This window comes from Silurus aristotelis (assembly GCF_946808225.1).
Source record: "Silurus aristotelis genome assembly, chromosome: 14".
Classification (NCBI taxonomy): Eukaryota; Metazoa; Chordata; class Actinopteri; order Siluriformes; family Siluridae; genus Silurus; species Silurus aristotelis.
Genome location: NC_139587.1, coordinates 18,229,339 through 18,241,399, shown reverse-complemented (window position 1 = coordinate 18,241,399; position 12,061 = coordinate 18,229,339).

Below are 12,061 nucleotides of genomic sequence, written 5' to 3'. Positions count from 1 at the left end.
TTACTGCAATGCCGCTGCGACCCGGGTTCGATTCCCGGTCAGGGAACCATCCCCAGCCACTCTTAGTGCCGGTCCCAAGTCCGGATAAATTGGGGAGGGTTGCGTTAGGAAGGGCATCCAGCGTAAAACATGTGCCAAATCAAACGTGCGGAGGATCCGCTGTGGCGACCCCTAACGGGAGAAGCCGAAAGAAAGTTTTATTCTTTACTGCAATGGTCAGATCACACCAATGTCAACCTCCTTTGCAAATGTGAATATAAACGATAGTAATAAAATAGTAAAATAGTAATAGTAAAGAAAATATAGAAATAGAGAAGAAATAGAAAAGAGTAAGCCGCTTGAAGAAAGTAACCCAAGAGGCAGTAAAAAGATTGTTTGAATCTGTTAGATGATTCAGACTACCTTAGATTCAAAATGTCAGTTGTAAAATGTCTTTTGCAGCTTGTAGTATGAGTAATATGAGCATGAACCAGCAAAGAAAAAAACTGCACTTTTTATTTTATAGCTGCTTTTATTTTAACTCCTTCTAACAGAACATGGGACTTTTTATCCGTATTCTGTTTTGTTTCATAGATTGCAAGAAATCATATGCACGCACACACGCACGCACGCACGCACGCACACACACACGCACGCACGCACGCACACACACACACACACACACACACACAGGCTGGATAGCTCTCGTCTTGTGTTCTGTCAACACTAAGGCCTGGGGGGGCACTCTGGGATGACAGGTGGAAGGAAAGATGCAAAGAGGTGGGAGGGATATATGAAAACTGGTGAGTCTGGGGGTGCATAGTTGAGAGGCCAAGAAAATACTAGACATTCTCGCCGTCTTTGATCAATCCTTATCATAGAAATGTGTGAATACGTACTGTCGTTCATGTCCTCACCTAGAAGGCATGCAGACAAATCATAATAACTATAGTTTTTAAAGCCAATTTATTTTCAATAGAAAGTGATATAAAAAAGGTAAGCAGGGTCTGTGTAATATATTTAGTCACATTATAAAGATTTTTATGCTAGTACAATTTTAATAAATTTAATAACAACAGAATTACATTAGTGCTCAACCCTTAAAGCTATGATTCTGCCTGACAGTTCTGTAATTTTAATATAAGATAAAATATTTAAACACTTTTCAGATATTTCGTGTAAAAGTATAAAACTAAATCTCACACATATTAAGTGAAATTTAAATAATATTTCCAACAATAACTCAAAGTTGTACCCTAAATGAACAGAAACATAAAAGAACTATATCATTCCAATGCTTATGCAAGTCATTTATAATTGAGGCTAGTTATACAAAGAATATTTTACATTATTGAGAAGTGGAGCCTAACAACTATGCAAATCTGATCAAATGTGTGCTGTGATAGCCTCATCTTTGGTTATTTATAGAGAAATTGTCTATATTTGGGCTGTTTCATATGTTATGAGATCTCCAGTACATTTAATGGAAGCACTCTGTGAGAAACGAGCCTAACAGAAGAAAGTCAGTAAAATCAAACGACACATGAAGGGATTGGTGACATCTCTTTCAACTACTTGAGACTAATCAACTTGCCATATTAAAGTTCACATATAACTCTGGTTGCTTTATATCGAATTCGTTGCCTTCATTCTGTATCTGGTTACTGCAGAATGCTTTATACCTTTGGGCTTTTTTTTGTTGTTGCAGCTAATGCATTTTCCTCCTGGGTAAAGCCAGGCTGGTTGCACCAGGCACCTTTATGCAAACGTGCTGAAAATGGATGCCACTACGCTTTGGGCGGCTTAATCCAGATATTTCTTCTTTGACATTTTTATGGAAGGGCCGAGCAGAAGAGTATTGAAGTTGAATTACAGTGGAACAAAACAGACCTCTTGCTACAGTAGCTAGGAATCTGAGCATGGAGCAAAAGCACAGATGTGGCAGATCAAGTTTCAGGGGAAGCCAAAGTTGCACTGGCTTGCAAGTCTCTACAGATGCACAGGCTTGAAGAAGTTACCAAAACTTTCCGCCAGCCGCAATGGACTGAGATGACACATGCTTGTTCATTGTGGTGGTAATAGTGCTGATGGTGAATGACATACACCGAATTTGGATTTGGAGGAATAGCCATTTTCCACTGTACGTGTTTAAACATAGCTGCTGAACATCACAGCAGTGCATGTTGACAAGCTCGTGGTTCAGTGTGACTTCACACTCTCGCCACTGCAGTGTATTCAGGACAAGTGGCTTGACCTCTTTTTGTAATGTGAGATGGTGTTGTACTGTGGAATTCACAAACTTTCATCTCTGTCATCAAATCCTTTCATCACGAGAGACTCAAAGGGTTGACTAGTTTCCAGATCAGGTAGAAACACAGCTGATTTAATTCATATTAAGCACTATGTTTATATGATTGTAAAATCTTTTTTGTGCCTTTTTTTCTCTAGCTTTATAATGCCATTTCATTCAAGCTATTTCAAATTAACTTCACATCAATTTGCCATTACAAGTAGGTTGGTCAGGAAGGTTTGAATACGCAGAAATACATGTTGACCTGTGTGTAATTGGTAAGCCTCAGAAGGCACTGGCAGTATTTACAACATACCATTTCATCAAATATTCTCAGGTTGACCCAGGCCACTCTGTTCAGTTAGAACTCATCTGGCACTGCACATTTCAGTGTAATGAATATTTGTGCTGGGAAGTGAAGCGTTGAGCTGGATGACTCAGGTTCATCCTTTAACTGCATTTGATGCTGTGCTCTGTTGAAATGTCTCTTGATCATCAGTCATCAGAGGCTTGCAACACACCTACAAGGTTCACCTGCAGATAGCTATTCATGCTGACACCTTTTAAAACTGAATGATGGCCAGGGCACTCACGCACACTTGTGCGCGCACACACACACACACACACACACACACACACACACACACACACACACACACACACCCACACACACACACACACACACACACACACACACACACACACACACACACACACACACACACAATTGCATCAGAGTCTGCACTTACACACGTGAACAAATGAGCAAATATACATCATAGCACTCCTACACACGTGAACACATGCCTGCACACACACAAACACACTCACACACACACACACACACACACACACACACACCTGGCTCTGGAAAGATGAGAATTAAAAAGAATCTGTGCAAAGGTGGCTACAGCTGTGAATTTCCCTTCTCGAGTCTCAAGAAGCGCAATCATTTTCTTATTAGCCCTTAATTCATCTCTTTCTCACTGTCGTACTGCAGGGCTACCATAGAGTTTATCTGAACCCTCTTAATTACTGAGGGGACCCTTCCTCAGAAATGAATCTGGCTCAACAGCTCCTGCAGGGCAAAAACAAGCTGAACACAAACAGCTTTTGTTTGATTGTGTTTTTTTTTTTCCTTTCCTTTCCCCCTACACTAAGATTGATGTGGTCATTGAAAGACTGACCAGATCGATTTGGCTGCGTTTTTGCTGGGCCATAATGAAGTCATTGCACTGTGTGTTTTCATAGAGTTAAATAAGGTAGAGACAACTGAAGAACTTGTTACTTTCAGAAATAGAAAGCTGAGCCTGGAGGCCATGCAGTGAGCTGTAATAAATGCTCTCAGACTGTCCATTTCTCCGAATAACTACATTTCCCTGTGAGGATTCGTTTCAAGATCTTTGGGCTAATATACATTATTGATCCATGCATCTTTTTAATCAAACATGCATTAAATGGACGGGTTCCCTTTGCACCTCAGGGTCATACTTTTGTGAGTGCTTATAAAATGAGACTCACTGCAATGAAATGTCTCATATAAACAGCATCATTACAGATAACTACAAACCAAGGTGGTTAGTCAAATTTCATATATTGGCAACGGGATTTTTATGAAGCTGGTTTAATTGCAAACACATATATAATTAATGTTCGGGGCTTTTTCAAATTGTAAATTTACATTTTGCATTTACGGAAGGCATTCTTTATCCAAGGGGATTTTGAAGAAGTGTGTTGAACTTTCTAGCAGCAAACATATTCTCATGCTAATCTAAATAAGCAGTGGGCTAAGAATACCATCTGCTACACAGATGTTATTATGTCGAAAAATATATATTTTTTCATAAGCCATGCATATTTAGGGCTTGTAGAAATGTTAAATTAATTAAATGGTTGTATAATTGAACTAAATTGAATTGTATGGTTTTATGTGTCAGGACATAATAAAAATCATCAGGTCTTGGCTAGCCAGTCTTACAATTACATAAATACAACCTTAAATGAACAACACATGTAGAACCACCTTTAGCAACAGCAACTTAGCAATCGTGTTCTGTCTTCTGACTTTGTCAGTCTTTCACATTATAATGGAGGAAATTCGGTTCACTCTTCTTTACAACGTTCTTTCAGTTCATTGAGGTTTGTGGGTATTTGTTTATACATAGCTCTCTTAATGTCCGACGCAGAATTTTAGTCGAGTTTAAGGTATTGCCTTTGTTTGATTTTGTTCTGTTTCAGCTATTCTACTTTAGTTTTGCTGGTATGATTTAAATCTTTGTTCTGTTTCATAAACAACGTTTGTCCAAAATTTAGCAGTCAGACAGATAGACTATCATTTACTCTACAATATTTAGGTATACAGAGGATTTCATGGTCAGCTCAATGATTGCAAGGTGCCAATGTCCTGTGGCTGCAAAACAAGCCCAAGTCATCCTCCCTCCATCACTGTGCATGAGAGTTAGTATGACGTGGCGCAGTGCACTATGGCCAAACATTTCCACTTTGATCTTGTCTGGTAAAAGGACATTGTTCCTGACGTCTTGTGGTGTGTTTACAGGTAACTAAAGCTGTGCTGTCATGTTTTTTGCTGTCATGAAAGAAGAGGCTTTCTCCTGGCAACACTTCCAAATCATACTTGTTTGTTCTTTTTCTAATTGTACTGTCATAAACTTTCATATTTAAAAGGCAAACTAAAACATTGCCCAGTCTGACTTTGGGATGATTTCCAGCACTGCTCGACCGGTACCACCTTCTCTCAGAATAAGAGCTAAGTACACTTCAAGACTCTTCTCTGTTCTGGCACCGAGGTGGTGGAATGAACTTCCCCTAGATGTCCATACAGCAGAGTCCCTGACTATCTTCAAGCGACGACTGAAGACCTACCTCTTCCTGAAATATAAAATTAGCACTTTCCAAGTTTGCTTTGTAGAATTCAAGAGTTATATTTATATCATGTTCGTAATCTTGCGTACCAGTATTGATTTATTCATTACTAGAGACTCAAAGCACTTTTGTACGTCGCTCTGGATAAGGGCGTCTGCTAAATGCCACAAATGTAAATGTAAATGCAAAAATGATTTTGCTGGGACGTCCACTCATAGAAAGATTAGCAACTGTCTTAAATTTACATTTACATTTGCGGCATTGTAAGACGCCCTTGTCCAGAGTGACGTACAAAAGTGCTTGAATGTTTTCCACTTTTGAATAATGTTACTCATTGCGGAATGATAAGCTTTAAATCGTTTGAAAATATCCTTATAACCCTTCTCAGATTGATTGAAAGATCATTGCTAATATCTTTCTTCCTTGGCATTGTGTTAACACATACACGAATGCTAAAGACCACCAAACCTGGGTTTTAATAGAGGTGGTCACACTTGCTGATGATCAGTTAATGAAGAGCATTTGATTGTCAGCACCTGTTTGCTTCATAGCCTCTTAATTCCTATGGAAGTAGTGGGTGTACTTCAGTTTCTTTATTTTGCCCTTATAATTTAAAAAATAAATAAAGCCATGGTGTAATATGGCATGTCTTTTTCATCTGAGGTTGTAATTTAAAGACCTTATAATGGCCAGATTGTTTTTGATGTCTTGATAGGTAAAACTATAGAATTCAAAGAGGGTGTACTTTCTTCTTCACATGACTGCAAGGAGTTTTACCTTCTATTTTAGTTTTACCCGTATTGCATTCTTAGTCCATTGTCTCTTTGTAGTAGTATGAGGATATATTTGATGAGGTAGTAAATGTAAAATGGAATGAAATCTACAATTTTAGGAAAAACCACCAAACAAAAGTGAGAATGAAATGTATTTTTCAGTTCTAGTTTAATTTATAATTGAACCAGTGTTTCATTTACATCTAATTTTAAATATGCCTAACTTGGGTAACCACTTTTGGTTTGTAGTCCAACTAAAATGACACTGTTTATCTGAAACATTTCATTTCAGTGAGTTTCATTTCATAAGCTCCCACTAATATTTGGCTGTTTTTTCACTGGGCCATAATGAAGTCATTAAACTGTATATTTTCATAGAGTTAAATCAGGTTGAGACAACTAAAGAACTCAGAAATCAAAAGCTAAGCCTGGAGGTCATGCAGTTTAAGCTGCAATAACTGCTCTCGGTCTGTCTATTCCTCCAACTATTTCAAATATTATGTTCTTTTCCTGTGAGGATTTGTTTCGAGATCATTATCGATCCATTCATTTTTTTAATCAAACATACATTAAATGGACAATATCTTTCTATTTCAATGTAACCATGTGTCCAGGACCATATACAATAGAAGGCCAGCCACTGTCTTTGATTTAAACCTTTAAACTAAAGCCTATAGCTGCCCTGTGTATAATGCCATTTAGGACACATGTAAAGTGACCGTTGCTAAAATGTCACATTAAAATGAAACTGATGGTGACACTGTGATCATTAGTGGATCGTCAACGTATTTCTCTAGGCTAGTTTATGAAGCACGTATTACAGCAAAGAGGCTATCAACTCAGCTTTTATGTACTCATATATTATGAGCTGCTATATTCAGTGCTCATTGTTTTCCAAACAGTGCAGATTCCTTGTAATGGATTCCAATCTCTCATTTAGTTCTATTGTCACTTGTAGGGGTTTGGCCTTACTTTGGGCGACATTTTATTGAGTTAATGGCTGCTGCTAGGATCCATTCCAAAAGCTTTAAATTGCAAAACCATCAATCTAGTCTGGTGTTTCTCACTCAAAGGGAGTCATCAATTAAGAGGCTGGTGCTCCCTGTATTTTGGCCCAGACCCCATTCTCCCCCTCCTCGCCTACGAATGGCCTGTCTATTCTGAGACTTTGCAGAAGAGAGAGAGAGAGAGAGAGAGAGAGAGAGAGAGAGAGAGAGAGAGAGAGAGAGAGAGAGAGAGAGAATGATAGAGCTCAGCCTCAGGGCACATTATTATTACCAAAACCCATCTCATGTGTTTTTTTTTCTCTCTCACTCTCTCTCTCTCTCTCTCTCTCTCTCTCTCTCTCTCTCTCTCTCTCTCTCTCTCTCTCTCTCTCTCTCTAAACTTAATATCTAGAAGACCTATACATGATCTGTGGGTCAGCCTTTTTGTAAAACATGATTAGACTCTAATTATAAAATTGACTATTTATGGTATGGATTTATTTATTTGTGTCCAGCATGAAAACAAAAAAATCCACAAATGAACAAAAAAAAATATCCAGTAGCCTTTCAAAAGCACCTTTTACTGTAATGTGATCTGTTCCTACAGACGTCATCACACTTCTGTAGGAACACATCACAAAACAGTAAAAGTAATTTTTAAAAAGGCTACTGGATATATTTTTGTTCCATTCCTCTCAAATTCAAATAACAAATGTAAGAAAATTATCTGATTATTATTCATCTACATTTAATCTGTAGACGAAATAAAATTCATTTAACTGACTGCCTTGTTTTTGGCACTTTGCAACTTTGCCCTTGACTGGTGCTTTAGAATAAAACTCTGCTTTTTAATTTTTTTTGACAATGCTTTCAATTAAGTTCTCATTCTTGTATTATAGCAGTATATGATACCCTATTGCACTTCTACCTATAAAGATAAATCAGGGATTAAAGTGTTCAGTAATCTCTGCTACACCACTATTCCCTGAAGCACTATTTCTGAAACTGATCTGAGGTTGCTGTTTTATGCGCATTTATACACAGAGTTATTGAAATATGCATTTTTGCTTTATTTAGAGACTTGAATCATTTAAGAATAACTACAATTGAAAAAAAGAAAGAAACAAAGATGCAAACAAACAAAAACAGACAAGTAAGCCAGAAAACAAGCAACCAAATTGGATGTGTAAACAAACAAAAAAGTAATTAACTAGTAAATTAACAAGGAAACCAGAAAATAAAATAAAAACTAAACTAAAAAACTAACTACACAAACAAACAAATAAATAAATTCCATGAAGCATTATTTCCCAAAATGATTAGATGTTTTGCTGTTTTTTTTCTCTTTTTAATAGAATCCTTTAAGAATAACTACAATAAAAAAGTAATAAGAAAACAAATCAGTAGACAAGCAAGCAAGAAAAAATGAATAGGACGTGTAAACAAACAAATGAACGAATGAATGAACAAATGAACGAATGAACAAATGAACGAATGGACAAATGAACAAATGAATGAATTCCCTGAAGAACCATTTCCCAAACTGATTTGAGGTTTTCCTGTTTTCAAATGCATTTATACAAGGATCATTTTTATATATTTTTTTTCTCCTTTTTTAAATTTTTTTTTTAAAGAACTGAGTCCTTTAAAAATAATTACAATCTTAAAAAAGAAATAAGCAAAATTGCAAACAAACAAACAAATAAAAAGAAAACCAGCAAACAAACAAAAAAAAAAAACCAACCAAACAAACAAACAAACAAACCAATAAATAAACAAACAAACAAACAAACAAACAAATAAATAAATAAATAAATAAATAAATAAATAAATAAATAAATAAATAAATAAATAAATAAACCTAGTTGGCTGGTCATCAAATGTCTTGTTTTTTTTTCTATCCTTTATTAAAGCTGGCTGCTTTTCATGTCCTCACATTGAGAAGGACATTTCGTGTTGGTTTCGGTCAGATGTGTCTAAAATAATGGTCTTCTCTCCCCCAGTGCTGCAGGTGGCTCTTCGGCTCCCAGCCCGAGGCGCTTCCCAGCTCATTCGGGCTGCTGCGTGGCTCCGGGCGCCGGAGGAAATTGAATTAGCGCTCAGTCCGCGCGCGTGTAAACAACACAAAGCCAATGACACGCTTCATAACGCCTGCGCGTGAACGCGAGTCACAACTAGGAAGCAGATTTACTCAAAATAATACGTTACACGAATGACGCAACGCTACCTGCTGTATGAATAAAACATACACAGAACTAATCCTTTGTTACTGTACGTGTCTGTCACTTAGAGCACAGATATCAATCTTCCAGTCTCCCCCTTCATTCCCACACTCCAGTGTTTTCCCTCTGTCACATTCTGCGTGTTTTTCCTCGTCCATCTCTGCCTGTCCGCTCATGTGCTTAGGAAGTCGGTTGCTGGATTCAGACCCAACTCAGTTATTTGCCGTTGTAGCACATGGCTGACAGAATAAACACTTTAACAGATGTGTGATGAAAGAGGGAAAGAGAGTTGTGTGTAGAAGTTTGCCACAGGGCACACCGTGAACTTCAAAACAAAACAGTGAGTTTCTCAACAACAACAACAGGAGTTTGTAAATATATATTTTAAATCTCTCTGTTTATTTGTGATGGTGCTTATTATTATTATGTTGATTATCATAATAATAATAACAATAACAATAATAATAATAACGATAATAACAACAATAATATAAAATTAATAATAATAATAATAATAATAATAATGATAATAATAAGGATAATTATTATTATCATTATTATTATTATTATCATTATTATTATTATCATAATAATTATTATTATTATTATTATTATTATTATTATTATTATTATTATTAATATTATTATTATTATTATTATTATTATTATTAATATTGCTGAGGTGGTGGTGGTGGTGACGGTATCATGATGATGACACAAATGCTTCTTCTTCTTCTTCTTCTTCTTCTTCTTCTTCTTCTTCTTCTTCTTTTCACTTTTTACAGCAAAAGCAACAGCTATAACTTAATGTAAAATCAAGGTGAATGTATATTAATTAGAAAATACCATTGTTATAACCTTGCATAATAGATTCAGTGTGTATTCTGACACATTATTCTTATTCTTATTATTATAATACCATATTCGTATACCATAATACCATACCATATACACTATTCACTATGATAGGTTTCTTTATATATATTGTTCTTTTCTCAGTCCTCAATTCTCTGTGAACAAAATTCACATCGAAAAAGCAATTCATTAATGCAACACTTTATCTATTTCAAGTCACAGAAGACATTTCGTTGTTCTCCTATCCGGTGAAGACAACCCCCCACCACACACACACACACACACACACACACACACACAATCCGGGGCCACATTACCAGATGACGTATCGGAAGCGGCTTGTGCACGCGCAAACGCGCTTTCTCCTCTCTCTCGGTTTGCTCGTGCACTTCAGGCGTCTGATCAGTCCAGGAGGCGCCAGTGTCTCCCGAGGGAGCGGCAAAGTCAAGGACTGTAGCTCGCCATGCAGAATACAGTAATTCAATCTGCTCTGAATTCAACCTAATTACAGGAGAAAGCACAACAGGCGGGGGGAGTGCACGGGGGCTTTGACAGGCTCATCAGCGTTATCCACATCTTTCACTCCCTCACTAACACACACACACACACACACACACACACACACACACACACACACACACACACACACAGACAAACAAGTGTGACAAAATGGCGAAAGAAAGAGTCCCGACAACGCGGTCCTTCTAAAAACACACACAGAATCCTGGCTGGTGGATGTAATAAAAAGTCAAAAGGCATTGCTGATGATAACTGATGATAACCGATTCATTCAATGCATATAACTTTAATTAAAAACTCAACAGAGACTCTTTGAATAAGCTACCTGTAAGATCTTCTGGATCCTGCATAATGCTGTAATACGAGTGGACAATAAGTATAAGAACAGTAATTAGAGTGATGGTGGTGCTTCTTCGTCTTATTTAATATTATCATCATCATCCTCATAATAATGAATAACAGCAATTATCACTGTATTAATTATCTAATTAAACAACAACTATAATAAGAAACTATAAATAACTGCATTACATAATTGCAAATATTTCATTAGATTGAATTTTTAAGTATATGACTATATAAAATGTAATAATAAAGTATAATCATCTTCATCATCATCATCATCATCATCATCATCTTCATCTTCATCTTCATCGTCATCATAAAGTCTATAATGAAAGTATTGCATGCTATAATGTACTACCGATTTCTATCAGTTAATAAAATGACATAACAACAACAATAATATAATAATAATAATAATAATTATTATTATTATAATTATTATTAATTATAATTATTATTATAAATATAATATTAGTAAAATTAAAAGATCTGAATAACCTACCTGTAAGATCTTCTGGATCCTGAATAATACTGTAAAACGAGTGGAAAAGTATAAGAAAAAGCAATTAAATAATGGTGGTGCTTCTTTAGCGTATTAATACTATCATCATCATTCTCATAATAATGAATAACAACAATAATCACTGTATTAATTTACAAATTAAACAATAACTGTAATAATAACTGTAAATAACTGTATTACACTTTTGCAAATATGTCATTATTATTATAAAAGATATTTAAAATATAATAATAAAACATCACCGTTTTCATCTTCATCATCATCATCATCATCATCATCATCATCATCATCATCATCACTGTCTATACACTGTCTAATAATAGTTTCATGCATTTTACGTCATAATGTACTATCGATTTTTGTCAAATTTACATCACAATGAATGATATAATAATAATAATAATAATAATAATAATAATAATAATAATAATAATAATAATATCATCATCGTCGTCACCATCTTAAGTAATGGTATTAATTAGCATTTTAAACAATTAATTACCATGTTATAACAATGGTGTAAGTATTACTTTTAATATACTTTTTACATTATTTAAATTTTTTTTTTTTTTTTACTATAGAAAATCACCACGGCTAATAAAAGTAATTTTTTATTTAGAATAATAATAACAATTATTATTACTTTGCTAAAATATAAATCTACATATCTTTATTAGGCAACTTGT